This window comes from Myotis yumanensis, unplaced genomic scaffold (assembly GCF_028538775.1).
Source record: "Myotis yumanensis isolate MYYU_CA2020_CCGP unplaced genomic scaffold, mMyoYum1.0.hap1 SCAF_1, whole genome shotgun sequence".
NCBI classification, from domain to species: Eukaryota; Metazoa; Chordata; class Mammalia; order Chiroptera; family Vespertilionidae; genus Myotis; species Myotis yumanensis.
This window is the reverse complement of record NW_027223752.1, coordinates 84,381,030-84,408,496: the sequence shown is the minus strand read 5'-3', so window position 1 is coordinate 84,408,496 and position 27,467 is coordinate 84,381,030. Positions and strand designations below refer to the sequence as shown.

The following is a 27,467-nucleotide window of genomic DNA, read 5'->3' as shown; positions in this document are numbered from 1 at the left end:
AAGCTTTCTACCACCTCTCATCCTCCCATGGGGTTCTCTGAAAATACTTATTCCAGCAGGGCCCCAAGAACCCTACTCCCACTAGCAATGGAGAAATTCCACACATGCAATTCCCCAATAACAGATGGACTTACTGCTCTAACCATTTGAACATTAAAAGATGTTAAATATGCCCTGAGAAGGAAGATGTAATGATCAATGTGTTGCTATGTTGGTTTAGGAGATGGTGGCCATGCTCTGTTACTCCCTCATGCATCACTCTAGCATGGCCCTTCCCATATGGTACTCTGTTCCATGATGTTTCAGTCTCCCCCAACAGATGGTCAGCTCTCTAAGGAAGGAGATAGATCTCCAATATATTTGGCCTATAGGATACGGAAGGGCCTAAACACAGATGTGTGAAATAAATTATCCTGATAGACTTAGTAGCATAGAGATGAGGCACAGGGGGTTCTCTCACTGGGGACTCAGGTTTCTGGGCTCCAGTACCTCCACTGGTCAATACCACATCCTGCAGCCCCCACCTGCACCCTTGGGTTCCTGTTTGGGGCTGGAGTGTGCTCTGGTGTCTGCTCTGAGTCATCAGCTGTGGGAACTGATGTGGTCACTGCATACTTCTCACACAACCACACAGAGACCATCATCAGGCAGGAGGCTTGGGGGTGGGGATGCTTCATAGAAAGCCTTCTGGCATGAGGCACTACAAAACCAGAGGGGGACTCAGGTCACACAGCCCATTGCTACCTCGTTCCTTTTCTGAGAGCTAAAAGAGAGCACAGAAACACCAGGAGCTCTGACTGGGCAGGCTTCCTGGGAAGATGCAGCCACCCCTGCTCATGCTCCTGCTGGCCTTTTTCCTACTCCCGTCAGCAGAAGCAGTTGTGACAATCCCCACCTTCACAAGCCCAACCCATCCCACAGTGGGCACAGACCTCCTGTCCCTTCTGCATATCCCTGATCCAGCTCTCCACCAGGAATGCTCTGAACCCCAGCTCCCATCCCATCTCAGACCCACACACATGATGCTGGATGACCAACAGGCAGAAATGTGAGAGCAGAAGCCTATTCTCAAAAAAAGCTGGGGGGTGCAGTACTCTCCCCAGGCCCTACCTGTGCCATGTGGAGAGTGGGACTGTCCTAGAAGTGCATGGCAGAGGCTGGGAAACTGCAGAGAGAAGAGCAGTCCTGGCTTCCATGTGTGTGATGAGACAGGTGCTGTCCTCAAGGTCTGCTTAGGAGAAAAGTCCAGAGGTCAGCTATGCCACAGTTGGTGGTGTCCCTGTCCCCAGAAGACTGCTGTTTCCTCTGCTCTTTCTCAAGGCCCCTCAGTCCTTCCTCAAACTCTGTTTTTATTACTCCTCCAGAGGCCCAATGGGGCCATCCCTTCAAGCACTCAACAAACACTGGCAACTCCCCAAATGACAGGCCCTATGACAGCTCTGCAACATCTAGATCCCTAAACTTAAGTCTTGGACACTGCAAAGTGCACTGCCCTGGACATCACAGCACCACAGGGACCTCAGAAGCTCACCTAACACCAAGCGAAGTCTGGAGAGGAATTTCCAGGAACCCCCAGGCCTTCTCTGTCCCTAAGACCAGAATTCTCACCTACAACTATGTGGCAGGCAAAGTCACAGACACAGCTTACTGCTCTTCCCTTTCCCTGCCCAGGCTCCCAAATGCCCAACCCTCTGAGTCATCAAGCTCATGCCTGCCTGGTAGACTTAGTGGGGGCACACAAGCGCAACACCCTTTTCCTTCAAGGGAGATCATTGAGGGACACGAAGCCAAGCCCTACTCCCACCCCACATGACTTACTAAAGATACGAAGGAGTCCTGGTGTGCTGCTGTCTTGGTGGTAGATAAGTTTGTTCTGACAGCTGCTCACTGCAATAGAAGGTAAGAGGCTGCAGTCAGACCACACCTCCTGAGACCCCTACAGGGACCCCGTCCTTCATCCCAGGAGCTGCAGCCCAGGGACTCCCCAGGCTCCAGGTATCTCAAGCCCATAATACCTCATCAGAGGAGCTCTTTGAGATCATGGCCGAGCAATGAGAGGCTGAGAAATAGGTCAGGTAGTTTTGGGCTCAGAAGGTCAGAGGTGACAGCAAGTAACATAGTTGGGAAGAAAAGGATCACACTGAGCAAATAAAGCAGTGGTGGACCATGAACTCATGATTTAGGGTCAAAATGAAAATTAAAGCAATTTCATATTTCCTGAGGCCCAGAGAGAACTCCCAGCTCCCTAACCTCAATGTCACTGAGAAGCAGAATCACTCAGCCACTGTCCCCTGTGGCCTCGATTTCTCCTGTTTGCAGCCCTACCCTGGCCCAGCTATCACCTGCCCTTCACAGCTCCTGGGCTTATCTCTTTTGACTCTACCTGCCCCCCAAACTCACACACTCTGCTGTCTGTGCAGGTCAATCAATGTCACCCTGGGGGCCCACAACATTGAAAAGAAGGAGGAGACCCATCAGCACTTCCTGGTAAAAAGAGCCATCCACCACCCAGACTATAATCATTAGAACTTCTCCAAGAACATCATCTTACTGCAGGTAAGGAAACATCCTACTGCTCTTATTCTTTTGAGTCTACATGGTTTCCCCTCCAACAGAATGAAGCATTTCCCTTCCTTCTTTCCCATTCCAGTCACCTGACCCATCCCAGTGACACAGGTGTGCCTCAGTGTCAAGGCTCAAAGACCACAGGCTGACCTGGGCTCCCTTGCCTCTTCCCCATCAGCTGGAGAGAAACATCAAGCAAACTCATGCTGTGAAGCCCTTCTGACTGGCCAGGGGCAATAACAGGACAGAAGTGCACTGTGGCTGGCTAGGTGAAATCTCCATAAGGGGCACATACTCAGACACTCTGCTGGAGGTACAGCTGACCTTGCAAATGGAGGGGAGTGTGAAGGCCACTTACACCGTTATTACAACAGGACCATTCAACTGTGCATGAGGAAACCAACAGGAAGTAAGACTTCCTTCCAGATGATACTGAGCATCTGACTACCTTGGCTCTGGGAGAGGGGTATTTGGGTAGGAACGGAGTTGGGGACCCCGGCAGCAGGAGACTTCTTCAACCTTTAGTCTGTGAACTTTCTCCCAAGGAAGAAAAGAGGGTAGCTCCCGGAGCTGGGAGAAATGGGGTCTCTGAGAGCCTACAAGAGCCTATGGTCACTCTAAATATGGTGCTCCTCCAGGGGGTGAATTTGCAACCCAAGCCCAAGCCGGGGCACAGTGGCTAGATAACTATTCCCTGGGTGTGCAGTAGTTACTCTATTCCTGTTGGCTCCTCAGAGCTGGTTAATGGGCTCCTTCTCTATGCTAAATGTCAGCCCCACCTGCCTGCTTTTGGGTCCTTACACAGTAGACTGCAGCCACAGCTCTGTAGCACCTTCATAGCCAGAGGGAAGGGGAGAAGAGAGAGGGTGGAAAGAGATTAATCAAAGATCTTACATGCATACTAGAGGCCTGGTGCACAGATATATGGGACCCCACCAGTGCAAGAATCCGTGCACCGGGCCGGTTTCAGCCTCATCCCCACAGGCCAAGCCAAAGGACCCCACTGGTGCATCCTGGAGGTCCTGGCTGAAACTGGCTCTCCAACATCCCCCAAGGGGTCCTAGATTGAGAGAGGGCACAGGCTAGGCCAAGGGACCCCATCGGTGAATGAACCATGCACAGGGCCTCTAGTATATAAATATATATACAGTCATGCCATTTTTGCATCTTTGTGATTTGAAATAAAAGATGTACAGCCCTGGCCAGGTTGCCCAGTCGGTTAGAGCATCATCCCATAAAACAAAAAGGCTGTGGTTAATCCCTAGTAAAGGCACATACAGGAGGCAATAGATCAATGTTTCTCTCTCACACTGATGTTTCTCACACACACTCTCTCTTTCCCTCTCTAAAATCAATAAAAAACAAATCCTCAGGCAAAGATTAAAAAAAGGTGTCAAGTGGATTATCTCTTATAAATACTTTATTTATTTTCTATTACTGTGTAAGAAATTACCAAAATTTAGCAGCTTAAAATGACTGTTAATAACTGTTATCTCACAGTTCTATAGGTCAGAAGTCTGTGCAGGCTCAACTGGGTTCTTTATTCAGAGTCTCTAAAGGCCAAAATCAAAGTCTCAGCCAGTCTGGGCTTTCATCTGGAGGATTTGGAAGAGAATCTGCTGCCAAGCTTATTCAGGATGTTGGCAGGATGCAGTTCTTCGCAGTTATAGGGCCCCATCTCCTTGCTGCCTACCAGGTGGTTGAAATGGCAGGGCTCAGTTCCTGAAGGCTGCCCTCATTCCTTACCACACAACCCCCTCAATCTTATAGCCAGCAATGGCACAAATCCTCTTCATGCTTGGTTTTCTATTACTTGATCTTCTGCAACCAGCAGGAGAAAAATTCGCTTTTGAAGGGCTTATGGGGTAAGATTAGGGGAGAGGAGAGAGGGTGTTAATACCAAAGATCTTATATACATACTAGAGGCCTGGTGCACAGATGTATGGGACCCCATATACTCTAAATAATCACAGAAGTGATATCTCCCTTTTGCCATACACTCTAAATAGTCACAGAAGTGATATCTCATTATATTCACAGATTCCAACCAGACTCAATGGGGAGGCAACTATACAAGTGAGAGGCACACTGGGAGGCATTTTAGGATTCTGCCTACCACAGATACCAGGAACTCCAAAAGTGACAAAGCTTTTAAGTGGAGCTGGGGAGAAATGCGAGCTAAGAACAGCTCAGAGTCACCTGAAGAGTTGAGTTTGGGATATCTCCCTCCATGGACATTAGTCCTTCTCTGCATTGGGTTCAAAATCACTCAGACTCTCAGGAAACATGAACATCAACCCAATTAGGTCTTGGTAGAAACAAGAGCAAGTTTCTGAGCAGGAATAACTCTGAGTAGGCCAAGGGGAACCTAAGAACAATGCTCACCTGTCTGACCTGGGAGGTCAGGATAGGATGGCCCAGGGCCTTAGGGATTGCCAAATATCAGCAGAAGGTCAGGACACTCAATAGGCATTCAGTGGGTTAAGAAAAAGAGTATTTTCTTCTCTGCCATCTTCTCTGCAAACTTCTACGAAGTTTGAAGACTGGCTCAGCCTCAAATGAAAAGGAAAATCTAGGCTAACAGCAGGCAAAGAGGGACTTAATAATGAGAGAAGAGATTGAGCTTGTGATCTGAGACCCTGTCAACTGAGCATTAAAACTTAGTTCTTAGCATCTGGCTGAAGGGGACCAAGGTGAGGATCAGCTCTCCCTCATCAGAGAGCTGCACTCAGAGTCACCAGGACTTAGAGATCTAAGCGGGTCACATTGTAAACATCAGCCAAGTTATATCTTTATTGTGACAATGCATACAACAGATTTCAGCAAAGTACCTTCATCTAACTTAGCGCACACAGTGTGATAATTTTCTGACAACTGAAGAGCAGTTGACAAGATCAGCCAGAGGCCCTGGGCTTCCCAAGAAGGCTGCCCAGGGCAGGGGCTGCTCTGCACATGCAGGTTTATCCCCAGAGGTGGAGGGAGAGTGAGTCCTCAGTGCCCACAGCCTCTCCTAGCTGTGTAGGTCCTGTCTGCTCCTTACTATATTATTCTTCCCCTGTTGTCTTTGTTGTCAGAAGCAAATAATGGAAGAAATCAAAAGCTTTGTTTCCCAGGCAGTGCAGTGGCCAGGCTGAGAAGCCATGGTGGAGTCTGGACTCTATCCGAGTTAAACTATGAAAGTTTGGTTGTAGTGAGACGGTTGTTCTTTATTTGGTATGTGTTAAAACTTAAAAAAATTCTATACCAGCCCTCTGCAAACTTTTTATTATTCAACAAATTGAAAATTAATTGGATTTTTTGAAATATGTTTACTTGATGCAAAATTTAGATTCCAAAAGCATCTACACTAATAAAAGAGAAACATGGTAATTAGTGTACGACCAATACCCTTCCCATTGGCTAATCAGCGTATCCTTATGCAAATTAACTGTCAGCCAAGATGGCGGCCGGCAGCCAGGCAGTTGGAAGCGAACATGAGGCTTGCTTGCTCCAGGGACTGCAGACTCCAACGTTCCCCGCCTGACTTGCCGGCCTCTGAGCTGGCAGTTTGAAACATTCTAACAAATATAGGCCAGGATCTCAGAGCTGGAGTTATACATTGTTTCGATTATAGAACCGAAACAAACCAGATACGAAGCCTCAGAGCTAGAGCCAGAGCTAAAGCTGGCCCAGAATAAAATAAAAAAAAGGAGCGGTTGGGAGCTTCAATCAATAACCGCCAGCCTGAAAGGAGCCCTCAGCCCCTCACCCAGACTGGCCAGGCACCCCAGTGGGGACCCCCACCCTGAAGGGTGTGTGACCAGCTGCAAATACCCAACATCCCCTCATTCAGGCTGGCGAGGCACCCCAGTGGGGACCACCACCCTGATCCAGGACACCCTTCAGGGCAAACCAGCCAGCCCCCAGGCCTCTATTCTATATAGGAAAAGGGTAATATGCCTCCCAGCACTGGGATCAGCAGAGCCGCGAGGCCTCCCAGCACCGGGATCAGCATGACAGGGGGCAGTGCCCAAACCCCCTGATCACCCTGCGGCTCTGTGTGTGACAGGGGGCGGGGCCACAACCTCCCTATCCACCCTGCTCTGTTCATGACAGGGGAAGGCGCCCCAACCCCCTGATCAGCCCTGCTCTGTGTGTGATAGAGGGCAGCGCCGCAACCTCCCCACCCCCACGGGCCCTGCTCTGTGTGTGACAGGGTATGGAGCCCCAACCCCCCTGATGGGCCCTGCTCTGTGCTTGACAGGGGGTGGTGCCACAACCTCCCCATCGACCCTGCCTTGAGTGTGATGGGGGCGGTGCCCCAACCCCCCAATCAGCCCTACCCTGAGTGTGACTGAGGGTGGCATCGCAACCTCCCGATCCACCCTCCTCTGTGCATGACAGGGGGCAGTGCCCCAACTCCCCAATCGGCCCTGCTCTGAGCCCGGCCAGGGGCTGCACATAGGGATTGGGCATGCCCTCTGCCACCCGGGAGCAGGCCTAAGCCAGCAGGTCGTTATCTCTCAAGGGGTCCCAGACTGCGAGAGGGCACAGGCCGGGCTGAGGCCCCCCCCCCAACCCCCGAGTGCACAAATTTTTGTGCACTGGGCCTCTAGTAACAAAATAAAAATACTTCTATCACCTCTGACTCCTAGTTACACTGTTTCCCTCCCTGGAAGAAACAAAACAATGATATATTTTTGAGTTTTAGCCATGTTGATACATGTAGTTATAATTCATTCATTTTAATGGGTGCATAATATTCCAATGTATGCAGACAACACGACTTATCCATTCTCAGGAAATTTATGTTGTTTCCAATTTTTTATAATAAAGAACAATTGCAGTGAGCATTCTTTATCATCCTTCTATGTTTACCTGTACAGGAATGTCAGTTGGGTATATCCTCAAAGTGGAATGGCCAGGTTATAGAATATGGGTGCCTTCAGTTGTCTTTGGTCTTGTTCAATTGCTTGATAAATGTATTGTTCCAATTAATACTCCCAACAATACTTAGTATTGTAATGCTTAATAATTTGATCAGTCTACTTGGTGTGAAATGGAAAATCATAGTGGTTTTTATTACCACTCCCCTGACTACTGGTGAGGTTCATTATGTTTTCAGATATTTACAAGATATTTGAAATTGTTCTGAGAATTGTCTGTTACATCCCTATACATTTACAATTGATTTTCCTTAAGGTGTTTAAAGACTTCTTTATATATTTTAGATACCAATTTTCAACAGGTTATTGTAAATATCATCTACCAATCCAAGTTTTTTGCATTATTATTATGATGCCTTTGGTTAAATAGAAGCTTTAAATTTTCAAAGACTCCAAATTACTAATTTCTGCCTATTATCTTAGAATTATGCATGTTTTCTGGAAATACAAAAATTAATTGTTGCCAAGATTTCTCATTATTTCTCATAATGGTCAGGCACTCCAGACCTCCAAGTGTGTGAATACCTTAAGATAAATACCTGAATATATCAGGAAACATTTCTATCTTCAACTGTATGTTTGCATGACTGGCAAGTGTTGCCTCCTCAGGAAAGTCTTCCCCAACTCCTATAACCAGTCATATTCTCTCATAATTATTTCCCTCCGGAGTATTTGACACCATCCATAATCATATACACTTGTGTTTATTTGGCTAATGTATGTCTCACTCCTCAAGACTAAAAACTAAATCTGTTACTGTTTACCATCTAATTCCCACTGTGTTGTAGGATGCCACACAGAGAGAAAGTACTTAATATATCCTTTTTGAATGAAACAATTGCCCAGGCATGGACTTTCCATCTCCGTCTGTATTATGTAAAAACCCTTCCCTTGGGGACTCTTTCTCCAGTGTTCCTACGATTTGGCTCCCTCATGTCAGTTCAAACCATGAAGAATGTCAGAATTTGATCTCAGGTGCACAGTCATGTCTCAATGAGGTTCTCACCATAGCTACAATGCCAAGGAAACAACAATTCTTAAGAAACAATGAACAAAAGAAAGTTGGTTTGTGGTGAGAGCAGTTAATTGCAAGTCTATGGTTATTGACTAATCAAACTGAGTTCTCAGCCTTAACTCATCCCCCAAGCGTTTCACTTCTTTTTTCGATGTCACAGACTATTTTGTTTTTTATTCAATTTTAGGCAATGAAAGGACTGTCAAGGTTATACTATGACTAAGGCAAGTTGGAATGTCCACTTCTGGAAGCCATGGCACAGGTTTATCACATTGGACCCAACCATAGTGCTCCCATTTTTTGCCTGTTCCAGGTTTCCATGTGTACCCGCCTCCACTCAACTGGCTACAGTTTGGGTTGGAGGTGGGATGTCAGATGATAATGTTGGTGTGGAACATGAGGTAAATCTATATATATAAAAGCCTAAGCAACTTGGAGTGCCACTCAGCTAACTGACCCAGCTCAGATGATCAACCCATCCTGGTGGCACCCCAGCCCTGCAACATCCACTCACTCCCTCAGTAGTCCTGCAGGTCCAATCTCTAGAGAACAAGCCAGGCACTGACGAACCCGGTGTTGCGGGCACAATCCCAACAGCACCGCAAGCCTCTTCAAAGTCAGCCTCGGACATCCTGGCCATTTCCCCTCCCTAGATGCTCCACAAGGAAGAAACGATATAAAAGCAGCTGCCAGGTGGCTCCCGACAACCACCATTAATGTCAGCGGGATATCTGGATCCTAGGCCAGTAGGAGCATCCCACCACCTGCCTAGAGGACTGATTGTGTCTTGGTCCTCCAACCCTGCTCAGATGGGAGCCAGTTGCAGGGCTCACAGCTAGTGAGCACCACTGCAGTGCGTGCAAGCCTCTCCCAATCAGGACTGACTGGGTGCGAGCCCATGGCAGGCATAGCTGGTCCAGATGAGCAGGAGCGGCAGGCAGGAGCACAGGCATCCCAATCCCCACAGGCCATGCCAAGAGACCCCACCCATGCATGAATTCATGCACTGGGCCTCTAGTTTTATATAATGAAGGAAAAATTAGAATGCAAATCCTAGAGAGAGAGTCTAGTCAGATTCCTAAAGATGAAATTAATTCTTCATGTGAAAAGGCAACACTGAAAATACTCAGTTGTCCTCCACTTTTAGAATGTCATCTTCCTAGAAAGGAAACTTAATAGGGGGAAGGTAGTGATATGCAGGAAGGGGCAAAACACCACTTAAAAGTAATTTTTAAATGGCTGAGGCGATGTGATCAAAAGCCAGAAATGAAACACAGAGACAGAAAAAATAAGAGAGAAAGCTTTTCATTGGATTGACAAAAATATACTTGGTGACAACTGATCAGTTCTAAAAAATTCCTCCAAACCCCATCCCCTGGGGGTCCCAAGAAGCTCCTGAATATCCATTCTCTTTTCTATCCTTGATTCTTCAACAGTCTCCTATCTACTAAGGAATTTATGAACTATCAGTTTATGTCTTACTAGGCTTCTCCTTATACCTCCAAGTTCATCCTTGCCCAAAAAGCCACACTTTCTCTATTTTGCACCATGTCTTATCATGCCCATCACTCCCTGACAGCATGAAATGAAGGTATGTGTGCACATTGTCCCCAAGGCTATCATTGAGCACACAATAGTGCACATTCAATTCTTCTGTGGTTGTGTCACTGTCTGGTTCGATCACCACACAACTTTAAAACAGGAAGGATGACGTATGTGGAAGAGTGAGGCCAGCAGTTTTTCCTGGGGGCTTTGTAGGACTGAGCCCCAGCTCTTCCTTTGTTACTAAAGTATCTGCCATGTGCTCAACCCATTTTCCCCATGAGATGCTTTGCCTTTAGAAGCACAGGATAAGCCTCCTACCCTCAGTGGGACTGAGATTCTCTGATTGCTCTTTTTTTTTTATATTGAGTATTTATTGTTGGTTTGTCATATGCTCAACCCTGTGCTGGACACTTACGGGGAGTTCAGACAGCGCTACTTAAGAGATCATGTGGAAGAGACAGTATTTACTAGTACATGTACAAACCATTGGCGAACACTAAATCTCAGTTGTTAATCAGAAGTTAAATTGTATAGTATAGGATATATGCACTCTGGGAGTTCAGGAAATAAAACACTGATGATCAATACAAAAAAATCAAACACACTTATCCCATTTAAGTTATTCATGCAAAATCACAAATTTGGCTTACATTGCCTTAATAACCAAAGTGTCACATTGTCCACCTAGTTGTAGCGAGGTCAAGCCTTCATTTGAAGAATATTTGATTACCTGTGCAAGTGATATCTCACATTTACTTGCTACCAGGTGCAAAATACAACATTGGTGATTCATTTATTTTACCCAAACTTTTGGGCCTCCAGGTAGCCAAAACCTTAAGGGCATATATTGTCTTGAAATGATGAAAATGAAACAATCTTTTGTCAGTCTTTTCACACACTTGTCTATATCTCCAATAATCCACAAAGTAGTTGAGATAGCAGCTACTACTAATAGCTTATTCTAAATCTGTTGGTCACATTACCAATCAAGACTCTAGAGATAGTAGAGAGAATGATTATATATATATTTTTTTTTGCTAAGGGTATTACATATGTGTCCATTTTTCCCCCCACCCTTGACAATCCCCTGGCCTCACTTACCCCCCAGTGTCTTATGTCCATTAGTTATGCTTATATGCATGCATACAAGTCCTTCGGTTGATCTCTTACCCCCCTCCCTCCTGCCCCCCAACCCTCCCTGGTCTTCCCACTGCAGTTTGACAATCAGTTTGAGGCAGCTCTGCCTCTGTATCTATTATTGTTCAAAAGTTTGTACTGGTCTTTATTATCCATGAATGAGTGAGATCATGTGATATTTTTCCTTCATTGACTGGCTTATTTCACTTAGCATAATGCTTTCCAGTTCCATGCTGTTGCAAATGGTAAGAGTTCCTTCTTTTTTACAGCAGCATAATATTCCATAGTGTAGATGTACCACTGTTTTCTAATCCATTCATCTACTGATGGGCACTTAGGCTGTTTCCAGATCTTAGCTATGGTGAATTGTGCTGCTGTGAACATACGGGTGCACATATCCTTTCTGATTGGTGTTTCTGGTTTCTTGGGATATATTCCTAGAAGTGGGATCACAGGGTCAAATGGGAGTTCCATTTCCAGTTTTTTGAGGAAACTCCATACTGTCTTCTATAGTGGCTGCACCGGTCTGCATTCCCACCAGCAGTGTACAAGTGTTCCTTTTTCTCCACATCCTCTCCAGCACTTGTCGTTTGTTGATTTGTTGATGATAGCCATTCTGACAGGTGTGAGATGGTACCTCATTCTTGTTTTGATTTGCATCTCTTGGATGATTAGTGACTTTGAGCATGTTTTCATATGTCTCTTGGCTTTCTGAATGTCCTCTTTTGAAAGGTGTCTATTTAGATCCTTTGCCCATTTTTTGATTGGATTGTTTATCTTCTTTTTGTTAAGTTGTATGAGTTCCCTATAAATTTTGAAGATTAGACCCTTATCAGATATGACGTTGCCAAATACGTTTTCCCATGCAGTGGGTTTTCTTGTTGTTTTGTTGATGGTTTCTTTTGCGGTGCAGAAGCTTTTTATATTGATGTAGTCCCATTTGTTGATTTTCTCTTTAGTTTCAACTGCCTTAGGAGCTGTATCAGTGAAGAAATTGCTTTGGCATATGTCTGAGATTTTGTTGCCTTTGTATTCTTCTAGAATTTTTATGGTTTCCTGTCGTACATTTAAGTCCTTTATCCATTTTGAGTTTATTCTTGTGTATGGTGTAAGTTGGTGGTCTAGTTTCATTTTCTTGCATATATCTGTTCAATTTTCCCAACACCATTTATTGAAGAGACTATCTTGGCTCCATTGTATGTTCTTGCCTCCTTTGTCAAATATTAATTGAGCATATTGGTTCGGGCTAATTTCTGGACTCTCTATTCTATTCCACTGATCTATATGTCTATTCTTGTGCCAGTACCAGGCAGGTTTGAGAACAGTGGCTTTGTAATACAGCTTGATATCTGGCATTGAGATCACACCTACTTTGTTCTTTCTCAGGATCACTGCAGCTATTCAGGGTCTTTTTTTTATTCCAGATGAATTTTTGGAGAGTTCCTTCTAGATCTTTGAAGTAGGCCATTGGTATTTTAATGGGAAGTGCATTGAATTTATAGATTGCTTTGGGTAGTATGGACATTTTAATGATGTTGATTCTACCAATCCAAGAACATGGTATGTTCTCCATCTGTTTATGTCTTCCTCTATCTCTTTTTTCATCGTCCTGTCGTTTTCTGAGTAGAGGTCTTTTACCTCTTTAGTTAAGTTTATTCCTAGGTATATTAATTTTTTTGGTGCGATGGTAAATGGGATTGCTTTTTTAGTCTCTCTTTCTGAAAGTTCACTATTGGTGTATAGAAATGCCATAGATTTCTTGGGGTTAATTTTGTATCCTGCTACATTGCCAAATTCATGTATTAAGTCTAGTAGCTTTTTGATGGAGTCTCTAGGGTTTTGTATGTATAATATCATGTCATCTGCAAATAAGGACAGTTTTACTTCCTCTTTTCCAATTTGGATGCCTTTTATTTCTTCTTCTTCTCTAATTGCAATGGCTAATACTTCCAGGACTATGTTGAACAGGAGTGGTGAGAGTGGGCATCCTTGTCTTGTTCCTGTTCTTAGGGGAAATGGTGTTAGTTTTTGTCCATTGAGTATGATGTTGGCTGTGGGCCTGTCATATATGGCTTTTATTATGTTGGGGTATGATCCTTCTATTCCCACTTTGCTGAGAGTTTTTATCAAAAATGGGTGTTGGATTTTGTCGAATGCTTTTTCTGCATCAACTGATATCACCGTGTGGTTTTTTTCTTTTTTTTTTGTTTATGTGATGTATCACGTTTATTGACTTACGGATGTTGTACCATCCTTGCATCCCTGGGATAAATCCTACTTGGTCATGGTGTATGATCCTTCTGATGTACTGCTGGATCCAATTTGCTAAGATTTTGTTGAGGATTTTGGCATATATGTTATGAGGGATATTGGCCTGTAATTCTCTTTCATTGTGTTGTCTTTACCTGGTTTTGGTATTAGGGTGATGCTGGCTTCATAGAATGAGCTTGGAAGTGTTCCTTCCTCTTGAATTTTTTGTAGTAGTCTGAGGAGGATAGGTTTTAGTTCTTCCTTGAATGTTTGGTAAAACTCCCCTGAGAAGCCATCTGGTCCTGGGCTTTTGTTTGCTGGAAGCTTTTTGATGACTGCTTCAATTTCTTCCATAGTTATTGGCCTATTGAGATTTTTAGATTCTTCCTGATTAAGTTTTGGAATGTTGTATTTTTCTAGGAATTTGTCCATTTCCTCCAGGCTGTCTAGTTTGTTGGAGTAGAGTTGTCTGTAGTATTGTTTAACAATCATTTGTATTTCTGTGGGATCTGTTGTTATTTCACCTCTATCGTTTCTGATTTGGTTTATTTGGGACCTCTCTCTTTGCTTCTTGGTCAGCCTGGCTAGAGGTTTGTCCATCTTGTTTATCCTTTCAAAGAACCAGCTCTTGGTTTCATTGATTTTCTGTATTTTTTTTTTTTGGTCTCTATGTCATTGATTTCTGCTCTAATCTTTATTATCTCCTTCCTTCTGCTCACTCTGGGGTTTTCTTGTTGCTCTGTCTCTAATTCTTTGAGTTGTAGAGTTAGATGATTTACTACCATTTTTTTCTTGTTTTTTGAGATAGGCCTGCAGAGCTATAAACTTCCCTCTCAGGACTGCTTCCATTGTGTCCCATAGGTTTTGGATTGTTGTGTTTTCATTATCATTAGTGTCCAGGATGTTTTAAATTTCTTCTTTGATGTCATTGGTAACCCAATCAATATTTAATAACATGCTATTCAGCTTCCAAGTGTTTGAGTATTTTGGGTTGTTTTTATTGTAGTTTATTTCTAACATTATGCCGTCATGGTCTGAGAAGATGCTTTTTTTTTTTTTTTAATTTATTTATTTTTTTTTCCGCTTAAAGTATTACAAAGGGTATTACATAAGTGTCCTTTTTTCCCCCCCCACCCTTGACAAACCCCTACCCTCCCTTACCCCCCAGTGTCTTATGTCCATTAGTTATGCTTATATGCATGCATACAAGTCCTTCGGTTGATCTCTTACTCCCCTCCCTCCTGCCCCCCAACTCTCTCTGGCCTTCCCACTGAGAAGATGCTTTTTATGATTTCAATCTTCTTGAATTTGTGGAGACTTTGCTTGTGACCCAATATGTGGTCTATTTTTGAATATGTCCTATGAGCACCTGAGAGGAATGTATATTCCATAGCTTTGGGGTGAAGTGTTCTGAAGATGTCAATTAAGTCCATCCGATCTAGTGAGTCATTTAGGATTGCTGTTTCTTTGCTGATTGTTTGTCTAGAGGACTTGTCCAGTGCTGTCAGTGGTGTATTAAAGTCCCCTACTATGATTGTATTGTTGTCAATCTCTCCTTTGATATCTTCCAGGATTTTTTTTATGAATTTGGGTACTCCTGCATTGGGTGCATATATGTTTACCAGGGTTATATCTTCTTCTTGTATTGATCCCTTTAGTATTATGAAGTGGCCTTCCTTATCTTTTGTTATGGCCTTCACTTTGAGATGTATTTTGTCCAATATAAGTATTGCTACCCCAGCTTTCTTTTCATTCCCATTTGCCTGAAATATATTTTTCCATCCCTTCACTTTCAGTCTGTGTGAGTCCCTTCTAATGAGGTGGGTCTCTTGTAGACAGCAGATGTATGGGTCATGTTTTTTTATCCATTCAGCCAGTCAATGTCTTTTGGTTGGAGCATTTAGTCCGTTTACATTTAAAATTATTATTGAAAGGTACTTGTTTGTAGCCATTTCTTTTTTTGTGTGTGGCTGTTTTCTTTCTGAGCTTTTTATGTCTTCTTTTTAAGCCAGTCCCTTTAGCATTTCTTGCATGGCTGGCTTGGTGGTGATAAACTCCCATAGCCTTTTTTTGTCTGGGAAGTTTCTTATTTCCCCTTCAATTTTGAATGATAGCCTTGCTGGATAGAGTATTCTTGGATTCAGTCCTTTGCTTTGCATCACTTTGTAAATTTCCGTCCATTCTTTTCTGGCCTGATGTGTTTCTGTTGAGAAATCATTTGATAATCTAATGGGAGATCCCTTGTATGTAACTTTCCGTCTTTCTCTTGCAGCCTGCAAGATTCTCTCTTTGTCCTGAACATTTGCCATGGTAATTATGATGTGTCTTGGTGTGGGTCTTTTCGGGTTCACCTCGTTTGGGACTCTCTGGGATTGTGAGACTTTTTTCTTCCCCACCTCAGGGAAGTTTTCAGATATTATTCCTTTGAATAGGTTTTCTAATCCTTGTTCATCTTTCTGTTGTTCTGGCACCCCTGTTATTCGTATGTTGTTTCGTTTCATGTTGTCCCAAAGCTCCCTTAGGCTCTCCTCCTGTCTTTTAATTTTTTTCTCCAATTGCAGTACAGTTTGGGTGTGTTTTGCTTCCCTGTCTTCTAAGTCACTAATTCAGTCCTCCACTTCTCCTAGTCTACTGGTGAGACTTTCAATGGTGTTTTTTATTGCAGCTATATCGCTCTTCATTTCTTCTTGGGACATACTTAAGTTGTTGATTTTTTCATCTGTTTCTTCTTGCTTCTTGCATAGGTAGTTGATTTTTTCATCTGTTTCTTTTAGCTTCTTGCATATGGTATTGATTTTTCCCTCCATCCAGTGCATGCACTCTAGGACCCTTAATCTGAATTCTTTTTCTGTCATGTTGCATGCCTCTGTCTCACTTAGCTGCTTTTCTGGCGAGTCCTCCTTTTCTTTCCTTTGGGGGTTTCTTTGTCTACCCATGTTTGATCTCACTGACATGTCTAGTTGTTGAGTCGTTCAGTGGCTGCTCCCTGGGTGGCAGTGGCTTCTCCCTGGGTGGCAGTGGCTCCTCGGGCTGTGGTTGATCCTTGGGCGGTTGTGGCAGCAACTACTCCTCCGTTGGTAGCAGGGCCTCTGGTGGGTGCTGTTCACAGCTGTGGCGGCTCTTCTGGCTGGAGGAGGGAGGCTTCACACAGAGTAACTGTTCCCCAGACAGAGCGTGTGGTGATCAGGAGGCTGCTGTTGCTTGAATCTGCTGCTTTGATTTAAAGGCACAAAATACAACGCAACAAGGCACAACGTACCAGGCACTGAACACGAATGTATTTACAATATTACTAACCCCAAATAAAGGTGGCCACCCGAGCTAAGAGAGTTAGGAGATAAGGAAGAAAGAAGAGAAAAAGATAGAAGATAAAAAAGAAAGAAAAAAAGGAGTGCAAAAATGAAATTGGAAAAAGGGAGGGAAAAAAAGAAGAGGGATAAAAAGTAAGAGAGAAAAGAGAATGAAGTATAAGAGGGGAATAGACTATTTATATGAGGAGAAAACTCCTATAGAACCACCACTAATCCCAACAAATTACAGCAACAGATTCCTGGAGATGAATACAAACTACAAACAACCAATAATATCAAGCGACGCAAGGGAAAACAGAAGCACAGAGATAACCAGGGGTGGGAGGGGGGCAGAAAAATAAAAAGAATAAGCAGGATAACCTCACAAAAAATCCTAATATACTCGTCAATCAAGCAAACAACAATAAAACAATAGAGAGAGAAAAGAAGATGACGAAGAAGGAGAAGAAGAAGAAGAAGAAGAAGAAGAAGAAGAAGAAGAAGAAGAAAAATTTGGATAGTGAAGGAAGATAAGGGAAAGGTGTATAAGGATTTAGAGCAGGGGATTGGACATAGGATATATAAGTAGGGTGAAATTTTGACAGGGGGTAAAAAGAATAGGGAAAATCTAAAGCTGGAGTAGGATAAGAGAAACAGGACAACAAAAGGGAAAAAGTGGGGAAGAGGGTTTAGCACAGAGGCAAAATTGAGGTAGAGAAAAATGTTGCTAAAGGAACGATGAAAATAGAATGGAGAACATTAGTCCCAAAATAAAATAAAGACAAAATAAAATGACACTTTAAAAATGGTAAAATGGTAGTGGTAATAATACTAGTTAAAAATAAAAATGTAGTAATTGAAAGGGTAAAATCAGGTGATGAAAAAAAAATAAAAAAAATAAAAAAAATGTTTTCTTAGTTAAAAGGTGAAAAAGTAATTAAAAAAATAAAAATAAAAATGTGCAGTAATGCAGGTGCTTCAGATCTTCTACTCTTCTTTTTGGCACGCCCGGAATTCAGGAGAATGTTGAATTTCCCTCTGATACGCTGTTCCTCCGTGTTGTAAGCCACAGTCCTGCTTTTAAGGAAGGCTGTATTGGTTCCCCTTACTGCCTTATCTGTAGTTACAGAAGAGTCAGTTCGTGGCTCTGCCTCTGGATGGCCGTGTGTCTGGATTGACCTCTGAGTCTATAAGTCCTCTCTGACCAGGAGTTCTCTATTGTACTGAACCAGCTCCGCCCAGAGCTGGCTCCCCAAAAACAATGTTCCCCTACAAGCTCCGCTAGCGACCCCAACTGGGCATTCCCATGCACTGGGTTCAACAATCAAACTCACAGATTTAAGAGGAAGTGTGTAAGCAAGAGCCTGGGAAGCTGTGCGAACTCGCATGGCTCCACCTTCCAGATCTGCGCAGAGTCTCTGAACACTCTCTGGCCTCTGGCACCAAGTAGCCGGCCACCTGGCAAAATCTGAGGTTGCCCCTTTGCGTCCAGTCCAACTATGGGCTTATTTATAGTGTTACCTTCTGCCAGCAGCCCTGCGGGAGCCCTCCCCACTTGCAGTTCATGCTGGCCTCAATGGGCGTGGACTTTGGGGGGGGCGCAGATTTCCCACCCACCCAGACGCACGCGCGCTTTCCTCGCTCCAACCTGAATTGCAAACCACACCTTTGGGGGAAGTCTAACCTTTCTGTGGGGAGAAGCAGGTCTCCTCTGAGTTCATGTAGTCGCGCTGCTTGAGAACCTTTGCCTCCGGGTTAGTAGCAGATCTTTGGATGCGGTTAACAGCTACTCAAGATGGCGGGGTCTCTCCGCTGAGCTGATGCCCAAGGGGAGGTTTCAGCCTCAATCTCTAATGATCCCCATTTTCTAGGAGTTCTCTGTCTTTCCTGGCTGCAGACTGTCTCTCAGCTGAATTTCCTCTGCTTGTTCGGGCTGTATGTTACCCGTTTCAGCTGCTCGCCCTTATCTGCTCCGGGACAAAGCACCAACACGTCCCTCTAAACCTCCGCTATTTTTTTCTTCCCCCTGATTGCTCTTTATAAGGCTGTAATGCCAGCTGTATCAGGAGAAAGTATTTAGGTGCAATTCCTGGTCAGTCTCCCAGAAACTCATTGTAAAAATCAAGAAGGAAAGGCATCATAAAACATGATTAAGTAACCAGAAGAAATACCCAAACATTGCCAAAAGGGGATACTATGAGAAGAAAACATTTGATTGGACGGATATCCAGGGGGTGGGGGTATTTGTTTGTAATTTCTGAGAAGATTCTCTGAGCATGACTTCCAGCCTGAGATACAAGGAGAAGTATATACAAAATCTTACTTCCCTGCTCTGACCTGTTCTGACTCCTATAGAAACAGAGCCTGAAGCAAGGATAATACTGGCAACCATTTATTTAGGAGGTGCATGCCCAGGCAGTGACAGGGAGGACAGAGAATGGGTCAGGATCAGATGCAGTGCATAGAATAGTGATATTACCAAAGCTGGTCACTACTTCACAGCAAGTTGCTAAGAGACAAGGAAGTTGCTCAGCAAGCGTGGTCACTGGGCATATGGGACTTCTCCAGAGCCATTGTGAGGAGTGTCACAGGAAGGGGAGAACATTCGATTGTCTGAGACAAAAATCTGAATGTAAGAGAGAGCTGTACTTGTAAAGAAGAGTGTCTCTGAACCCAGCAAGATCTAAATGTAGATAGGACTTGGGAAATTGGAAATCCAGAATTTCATGGAGTTTTAGAAGTAGGGATGTTTGGGGATTGGCTGAATTTTAGCTGTGGGATTATGGGAGATTATAGCTGTTTGGTTGCTGTCATCTTACACCTCAGGAAGCCAGTGGAGGGGCAACTAGAATAGCTGGAAGACAGAGAAAAAGAGAGAGAAGTAGCCCTTGTTTAATCATAATAAAGGGACTTGGAGCCCTGGAAGGTAGCTCAGTTGGTTGGAGTATCCTCTGGTACACTAAAACGTATGTGGGCTGGATTCCTGGTCAGAGGACTTACTTAGGTTGCTGGTTCAATCCCCAGTAGGGTCATGTAAGGAAGGCAATAGATCAATGTTTTTCACTCACATCCATTTCTCTCTCTCTCTCTCTCTCTCTCTCTCTCATCACTAAAAGTCCTTGGGTGAGGACTTTTAAAAGGGACATGTAGCCCTGACCACTGGGGTCAGGGGTCAGTGTGTCCGCACTGCACAAAAGGGGGTCTTGGGTTCAATTTCCAGTCAAGGGCAGGTAAGGATGATACTTGGGTTACAGTTTCAATCCCTGTCCCTTGTCAGAGTGTGTGCAGGAGGCAACTAATTAATGTGTCTCTCTCACATCAATGAATGTTTCTCTCTCTCTCTCTCTCTATCTCTCTCTCTCTTCCTCACTCTTACCTCTTACACTTCCACTCTCTCTGAAAATCAATAGAAAAATATATCCTCGGTTGAGGACTAATACCAAAAGGGGGGTTACTTGGAGTGGTGACCTGGAGAACCTGCCTCTGGACAGTAAGGATAAGGCACAAATTTTTCCTAGTGAGAGGACCAAGAAGAAATATTAACAGGTAACATCCCACAATACCATCTTCTTTTTCTGTTTTTCTTAAAAAATAAATAGATCCTTTGAGCCCAAACTGGCCCCATAAATTCCTGATTCTGGTTGTCTAAAACATGTGGAAGAAACCAAAGCTTTTCACCATTCAGCTCAGTGAGGGGTCACGACAACAAGCTCTCTTGCACCTGGACCCACCATGGAACAGTAATTTGGAGGGGTGCCTATCAGGGCAAGACTGCAGCCTGGCCTCTGTGCGCTGATGATCTCCCCTGGACAAGAGAACTCTAGGGCCCCAAACACAAAGGCAGACAGCAGAGTTGGAGTACTTTGTGCAGGGACCTGGGATTTAAGGTAGAAAAGTGCCCAACGACCTACAAACCCTCTCCATCTCTGCCCAGCCCTGGGTTTCCCCTCAGACCTACTCCTCATCATCTTGCCTTTTCATTGGTGTAGACGTCCCTGAAATGATCCCATTTGGATCATTTCCAAACACAAGCCTCCCAAGGAGAGAATGTCATATCACACACTTGGTGTGTAAGGCACCTGGTGAGAAAGGCTTTCTAACATTCTCCTGGGAAACATGGAAACCTTGGTTGTCTTTTTTAAAAATATATTTTTATTGCTTCCAGAGAGAAAGAGAGAGGAATAGACAGATAGCAACATAAATATGAGAGAGATCATTGAATCAAATGCCTGGTACATACCCCCTACTGTGATTTAGCCCACAACCCTGGCATGTGCCCTTGACTGGAATTGAACCTGGGACCCTTCAGTCCACAGGTTGACACTCTATCAACTGAACAAAACTAGCTAGAGCTTGGTTTTCTTTCTAGATGAGGGCTTCATTAAATCATTTTCACAGCTAATAGTCTTTTTGTTTGTTTGTTTAATTTTCATCCTCACCTGAGGATATGTTAATGATTTTCAGAAAGAGATGAATGGGGAGTGGTGAGAGAAACATCTATTAGTGCCTCCATCATGCACCAGGAAAACTGAACACCCAACGTTGGTTTGGGCTCTTACCAGGAATGGAACCCACACCCCTTTGGTGAATGAGATGACACTTCAACCAACTGAGCAGCTCGGCCAGAGTTATACAGGTACTGTGTATTACATTAAGGAAATTTCTTCCCCTTTTGATCTGCCAAAAGGGTTTGTTTTTATCATGTGTGAACGTTGAATTTTATGAAATGTTTATTGAGATCAGATTTCTCTGTTATGTTTCTCTTTTTAAGATAAGATTTCTCTCCAATTTGTGGAGCAAATTATGTTACTTGACCTATCTAAAGTTAATTGAGATCTACATTTTTAGGGTAAACCTAACTGGCTCATATTTTATTAGCTTTTTATGTATTGATGGGCTAATTTTCACAGTTGATACATTGTGTAGGGTGCTTGTGACTGTAAATGTGATAAGGTTGGCCTGTAAATTCTCTTTCTTATTCTATTGTTTGTATCAAGGTTATGCCGGCCTCATAAAATGAGATTGTGTCCAATATTTTTCACTTTAGTGTAAGTTTGTATCTGAAAAGTAAAGCCATCTAGATTAGTTCATTATGTGGAAAACTATTAATTGCTGATGCCATTTTTTGATCGTTCTAGTGTTACCTAAATTAGCAGTGATGTTTCTATTTTGTCTAAATTTTAAATATATTAGTGTAAGTTTTCTCTATAATATCCTTGGCTTATCTTTTAATGGTCTGCAGCACTTATAAAAAAAATTCCTTTTAAGTTCCGCATAATAAATATTTGCACCTTCTCTCTTTTTTCTTGATGATAGTCTCCAGACGTTTGTCAATTTTATTAGCCTTTTCCAAAAATCTTTGCTTTATTAAAACTCTCTGTTGTATGTTTACTTGTTTCATTAACTTCTGCTGCCTCTTATTATTTCTTCCTCTTACTTCATTTCTAGCATAGAATATCCTCCTGCCACAGTTCCACTGGTACACAGCCCTCAGAGGCCCAGCAATACCTGAGTTCTGGGCAGACCCTGAAGGGCTGGCTGGGATGCTCCAGATCTTCTGCTTTGTTCACTTATGGCTCCAGTGTTGCTTCCTGGTATTTGATCAGAAACAGAGGAACTTAGCAGCAGGGGAATATCTACAACTAGAAGATGTCATGCCAAGACTGGGGGACAGATGTGGATGTGACACATGCATCCTTAGGTGTGAATTAGATTTTTCCAAACACAATACTTTGTTACATCTGTCCTTAACTGAGAAATAGACAGAAAGAAAGACCCCCCCAGTTTAGCAGTCATATACCAGAGGTTCTGATAAATGTTTTAGCAGCATCCCTCTTACCTACCACAAACCAAATATTGGCCACATCCCGTAGAGACATGATAAGGCAGTCCACACCCAGAGCGAGATGGGAAGAGAAAGAACCTATTCACACCAGACGGGTGAGGTGTGACCTTCAGGTCTTGTGGGAACTAAATGCTTTGAGGGGAAAAATGACCTTAGTGGGCAAAGTTCTGGGGGAGATAAAGATCTTCAGGTGGGGAATGGGGGGGATGTTGATTCAAGGTCACCTCTGAGGCAACATCACAACTCAAAACACGGCTCCATTTCAACTGTCACCTACCAAGAAGCACAGTCAACACCAACTGATTTGGGGGTCTCTATTGTTATACTAATACCAGTTTGGTGAGGATGAGCACACTGTCTTCACCCAAGCTCACTTCTCCTCCCCCTTTCATTATAGTCCTCTCTCCACTCATTAAAAACACTCCAGAGTTTTGCTGAAGTATCCCCAACCTTGCGCTTTGTTGCTGGCTGGGCCATAGAAAAAATTAAAGTGTTCTAGTGGGTGCCAAAACTCTAGAAATCTCATAGATGTGCATCTGTCCTATAGACCTTTTTCTCTCCTCATCCCTGCCCTCTCTCCCCATCCTTACTACTACAGGGGCCAGAATGGAAGCACAATCTTCTCCACTCCAACACATAGCCCAGGTTCTCCTTCACTGACGGTCTCTCCCTAAAACTGTTTTTGATGTCATGTAAACAGTCCAGAAATCCTGAATGTCACTCCACCCTCCTAATAGGAATGTAGAGCTAACCCTAAGTGAGGGAGGAATCTCTTCTTAACAACACAGCAGAGTCTCATGGGCAGATCAGATCAGCCAAGTTCTGGCCCATTATACCTATAGATTCTAATTGCAGGCATAACTTGAGAATGATCAGGCTCAGGGAAATTGGCTTATAGCAGCAGCCTCAAATGCCATGTGTGAGTATCATTTCATTGTGCCATTGTCATTGCCTACAACGAATGGCCCTGCCCACTTGGAATAAGCACTAGATGTGATTTGGTGGGAGGCTAAGGCCCAAGGGGATTAATTGCCCAACATGGGCCAGGCATGACATTCTCCTGCATGTTTGGGAAGAACATCCGGGGATAAAAGATAAGAGCAAAGGGAATACATGATCCAAATGAACTTTTCCATCACAATATGGTAGCCACTGAGATACCTTCCTCTTCTAAGAGAACAAGAGTCCCACATTAGATATAGAGACAGGAACATTTATTTTTCAACATCCCTTTAATTTTTCTGCAGATTCCTGGAACAATATAATAAATGATCATGTTTGTAGAGCTGTGGATAAGATCACAAACAATGGAATCACATCCCTGCATTCTAAACACTGTTTCCCCTCCCCTCTTATGAGCTGAGTGATATAGAGCAAGCCCCTTACCTTCGTGGGATCTTAGATTTCTTGTTTGTGACATGAAAGAAATATTAATAACTAACTCAAAGGGTTAAGAGAGAATCTACAGTCAGAGATCAATAAATATTAGCCAGCATTAAGATGTTATATATTATTTTCTCATTTGTTCATTTGTACTAATCATATCTTATTTTATCTGATTACTCATATCTTATTTTCCAGATATAAGTTTATTATTAATTGATGCTGAGGCACAGATTCTTAAAATTACAAGTCCAGACTAATTTTAGCATCTCTTAGTTTGATTCAACTTTGATCACGTCTAGAAAGAAACTTAGTCTCTGCAGTAAGGCTTTTCCCAAGTGGGGTTCTTCCTTAGGAAGGTACCTGTTTCACACTCTTTCCACATGTCTGCCACCTCAGTAAGCTTTCCCCTGTTAATTCATATTTCTAATTCTGGATTTTGGAGAACTTTCCAACGTGGCCTTGGCCATTTGACTAGCCATTGAAGTTAGAAGAAAGGTTTTTCTGAACTCCCCGCCCTTTCTGTTTCAGCCTAATGGGCATAGCATGTCAAAGTGGCTATGTTCAAGATCGAACTCTTGAAAACCCAATGAAAATATTGAGGGACACAGGAATGAGGATGGTGAGAAAGGTCAACATTTCTCCAAAGAAGATACACAAATGCCCAGCAAACACAGAGAATGATGCTAAACCTCATTAGTTATTAATAATATGTAAACCAAAACCAAAATGAGATACTATTCCATACCCACTAAGATGGCTATAATAAATAATAATAACAACAATAATAATAACTGTATTGGCAAGATGTAAAGAAATGAAAGTATTTGTACGTTGCTGGTGGGAATGTAATATGGTACCACAAACAGTTTAGTGATTCCTCAAAAACTGAAACTTAGAATTACCATAAGACCCAATAATTCCATCTCTAGGTATATAGCCAAGAGTAATGAAAACATATCCTCAACAATAAAGTTTTTACACAAATATTTATAACAGCATTAGTCACCATAGCCCAAAGGTGGAAACAACCCAAATGTCTATTTAAGATAAAGAGATAAATTAAGACAGGCACCACACACACACACACAATAGTATTTTGCTGCATAAAATATTGATATGTGCTACAATTTGGATGAACTTCAATATCATTATGCTGAGCAAAAGAAGCCAAACACAACAGCTCACATATTCCGTGATTTCTTTCATATGAAATATACAGAACTAGAGGTCCGGTGCACAAAATTCATGCACAGGGGTGGGGGCCCTCAGTCCAGCCTGCACCCTCTCCATTCTGGGACCCCTTGGGGGATGTCTAACTGCCGGTTTAGGCCCAATCAGGCCTAAACCGGCACTTGGACATCCCTCTCACAATCTGGGACCGCTGGCTCCCAACTGCTCACCTGCCTGGCTGCCTGATCGCTCCTACTGGCCCCCTGCCAGCCTGATCACCCTTAACTGCCTCTTCCTGCCATCCTGGTTGCCCCAAACTGCCCTCCTGCCAACCTGGTCACCCCCAACTTCCCCCCTCTGCTGGCCTGGTTGCCCCCAACAGCCCCCCTCTGCTGGCCTGGTCACTCCTAACTGCACCCCCTTGCCGACCTGATTGCCTCCAACTGCCCCCCCCATGCGAGCCTGGTCACCCCTCTCTGCCCCCCTCTGCTGGCCTGGTTGCCCCCCATGCTGCCCCTGCTGGCCTGGTCGCCTCTCACTGCCCCCTCTGCCCCCGGCAGCCTGGTTGCGGCCAACTGCACCCCCTGCTAGCCTGGTTGCCCATCACTGGCCCCCCCTGCCGGCCTAGTTGCCCCCACTGATCCCCTCTACTGGCCTGTTCATCCCTCACTGCCCCCACTGCTGGCCTGGTCACCCCAAACAGCCTGCTGTTCAGTCGTTTGGTTGTCCCTCACTAACCCCGCTGCCAGCCTGGTCACCCCGCTCAGCCTGTTCGGTCATCCATTCGCTTGCGATGGCCCCTGGCTCTTTATATATTTCGATATGCAAATCCATCAGAGACAGGAATGAGACTAGTAGTTGCCAAAAGCCAGGGTTGGGTATTGGTGGGAGAGGGAGAATGGAAAGTGATTAAGTACCAATTAATTTGTGGGTAAACATAACTTAATGGGTGTGATGAAATGTTCTTCTGGGATCATGAGAAAGCTTTAAAATTAGAGAAGAGGTGATTGCACAACATTTTGAATACACTAAATGCCACTGAATTGTACACTTTAAATAATTAATGTTATGTGAATTTCACCTCAATATTTAATAAATGGTATAACATAATCTTATATATAAAATAATCCTTTTTATTTTTTAAAAATGCCGATATACATGAGAGCAAAATATGTTAGTTCATACCTCAATACAGAAAGGATTGTTATCAATGAACAATCTGAAATCAGAATTTTTAATCATTTTCTCTATGATTAAATTGTTTTTAAAAGTTTCACTAATTTCAAAACTTAACTTCATGTTAAAAGTTTTAATAACTAGGAACAGAGACTACAGTCTCGTTGAATAAGATTTTTAAGGACACAGGAAAATTCTTACATCATAGTGTTAAGTGAAGATTAAAAAAATAATATTGTATATAAAATATATATAACATTGTATATATACATGTTGTATATATAACATGATCCCAAGAACTTAAAATGCACTTCTTATAGTAACACTAGTGACCCAGCACAAAAAATCACGCAACCCACACATCTGTGTGTCCCACCCAGCCGCCCACTGCCCCGCCTTGACACCCTAATCTCTCCACCCAGAGCTTGAGTGCACCTGGCCCCATCCCCGACCCTTCCAACCTTCTCTGGCTGCTTCAAGCCCCACCCTCGGTCCAATGAGTCTGCTCTGGCTGGTCCCACCTCCTCAGGGTGCCTCCTCACTTCCGCCCCATCTCCGGAGCAATGCAGCGGCTCCAGCCTATCATGCCCCTGGAGGACAGCGCAGAAGCCTCCCGCCTGCTGCAGAGTTTCAAGCGCCACTTCCTGGCAGTGTGCACTGCACTCCTTCCCCTGGCAGGTGGGTGGCGGGCATGCTGAGTGCAAGAGGTGTGCCAGCCGATTTTAATCCTGTCAATTTCTATTACAAAGGTTAGGGCGTTTCTTATCTCCATTCCAGGGAGTAAAGATTATGTAGCTCAAGCATGATTGTTTGTAGTTAAAGTGATTAACTACCCGCCTGGCACTTAGTTAAGGAGCTTTATCCCCTCCCTAACTTCAGGGGAAAATCCCTACCTGGGAAAACCACCTTTTTCGGAGAGGTGACCTTGGTTAAAACACATAGCGCCAAGAAGGTGAGCAAACATATTAAGAACAATATGCCATATATGCCAGGTCCCTTGAAACAGCAAGGATGGACCGGCTCCCGGCAGCGGTGGGTGGTGAAGGACTGGTGAGTGGGGCGCTATGGGCTCTCACCCCGCTGTCCCCACCACAGGATGGTCCTGCCTCCTTCAGGAACCTCCCCACTTCCTCCCTGTCCTGAAAGCAATGCGGTGGCTCTGA

General features: G+C 43.8%; 1 pseudogene; it reads left to right on the top strand.

Moving 5' to 3' along the window:
• Window positions 1-818: 818 nt before the first annotated feature.
• On the top strand, window positions 819-27,467 carry LOC139008644 (granzyme B-like; annotated as a pseudogene).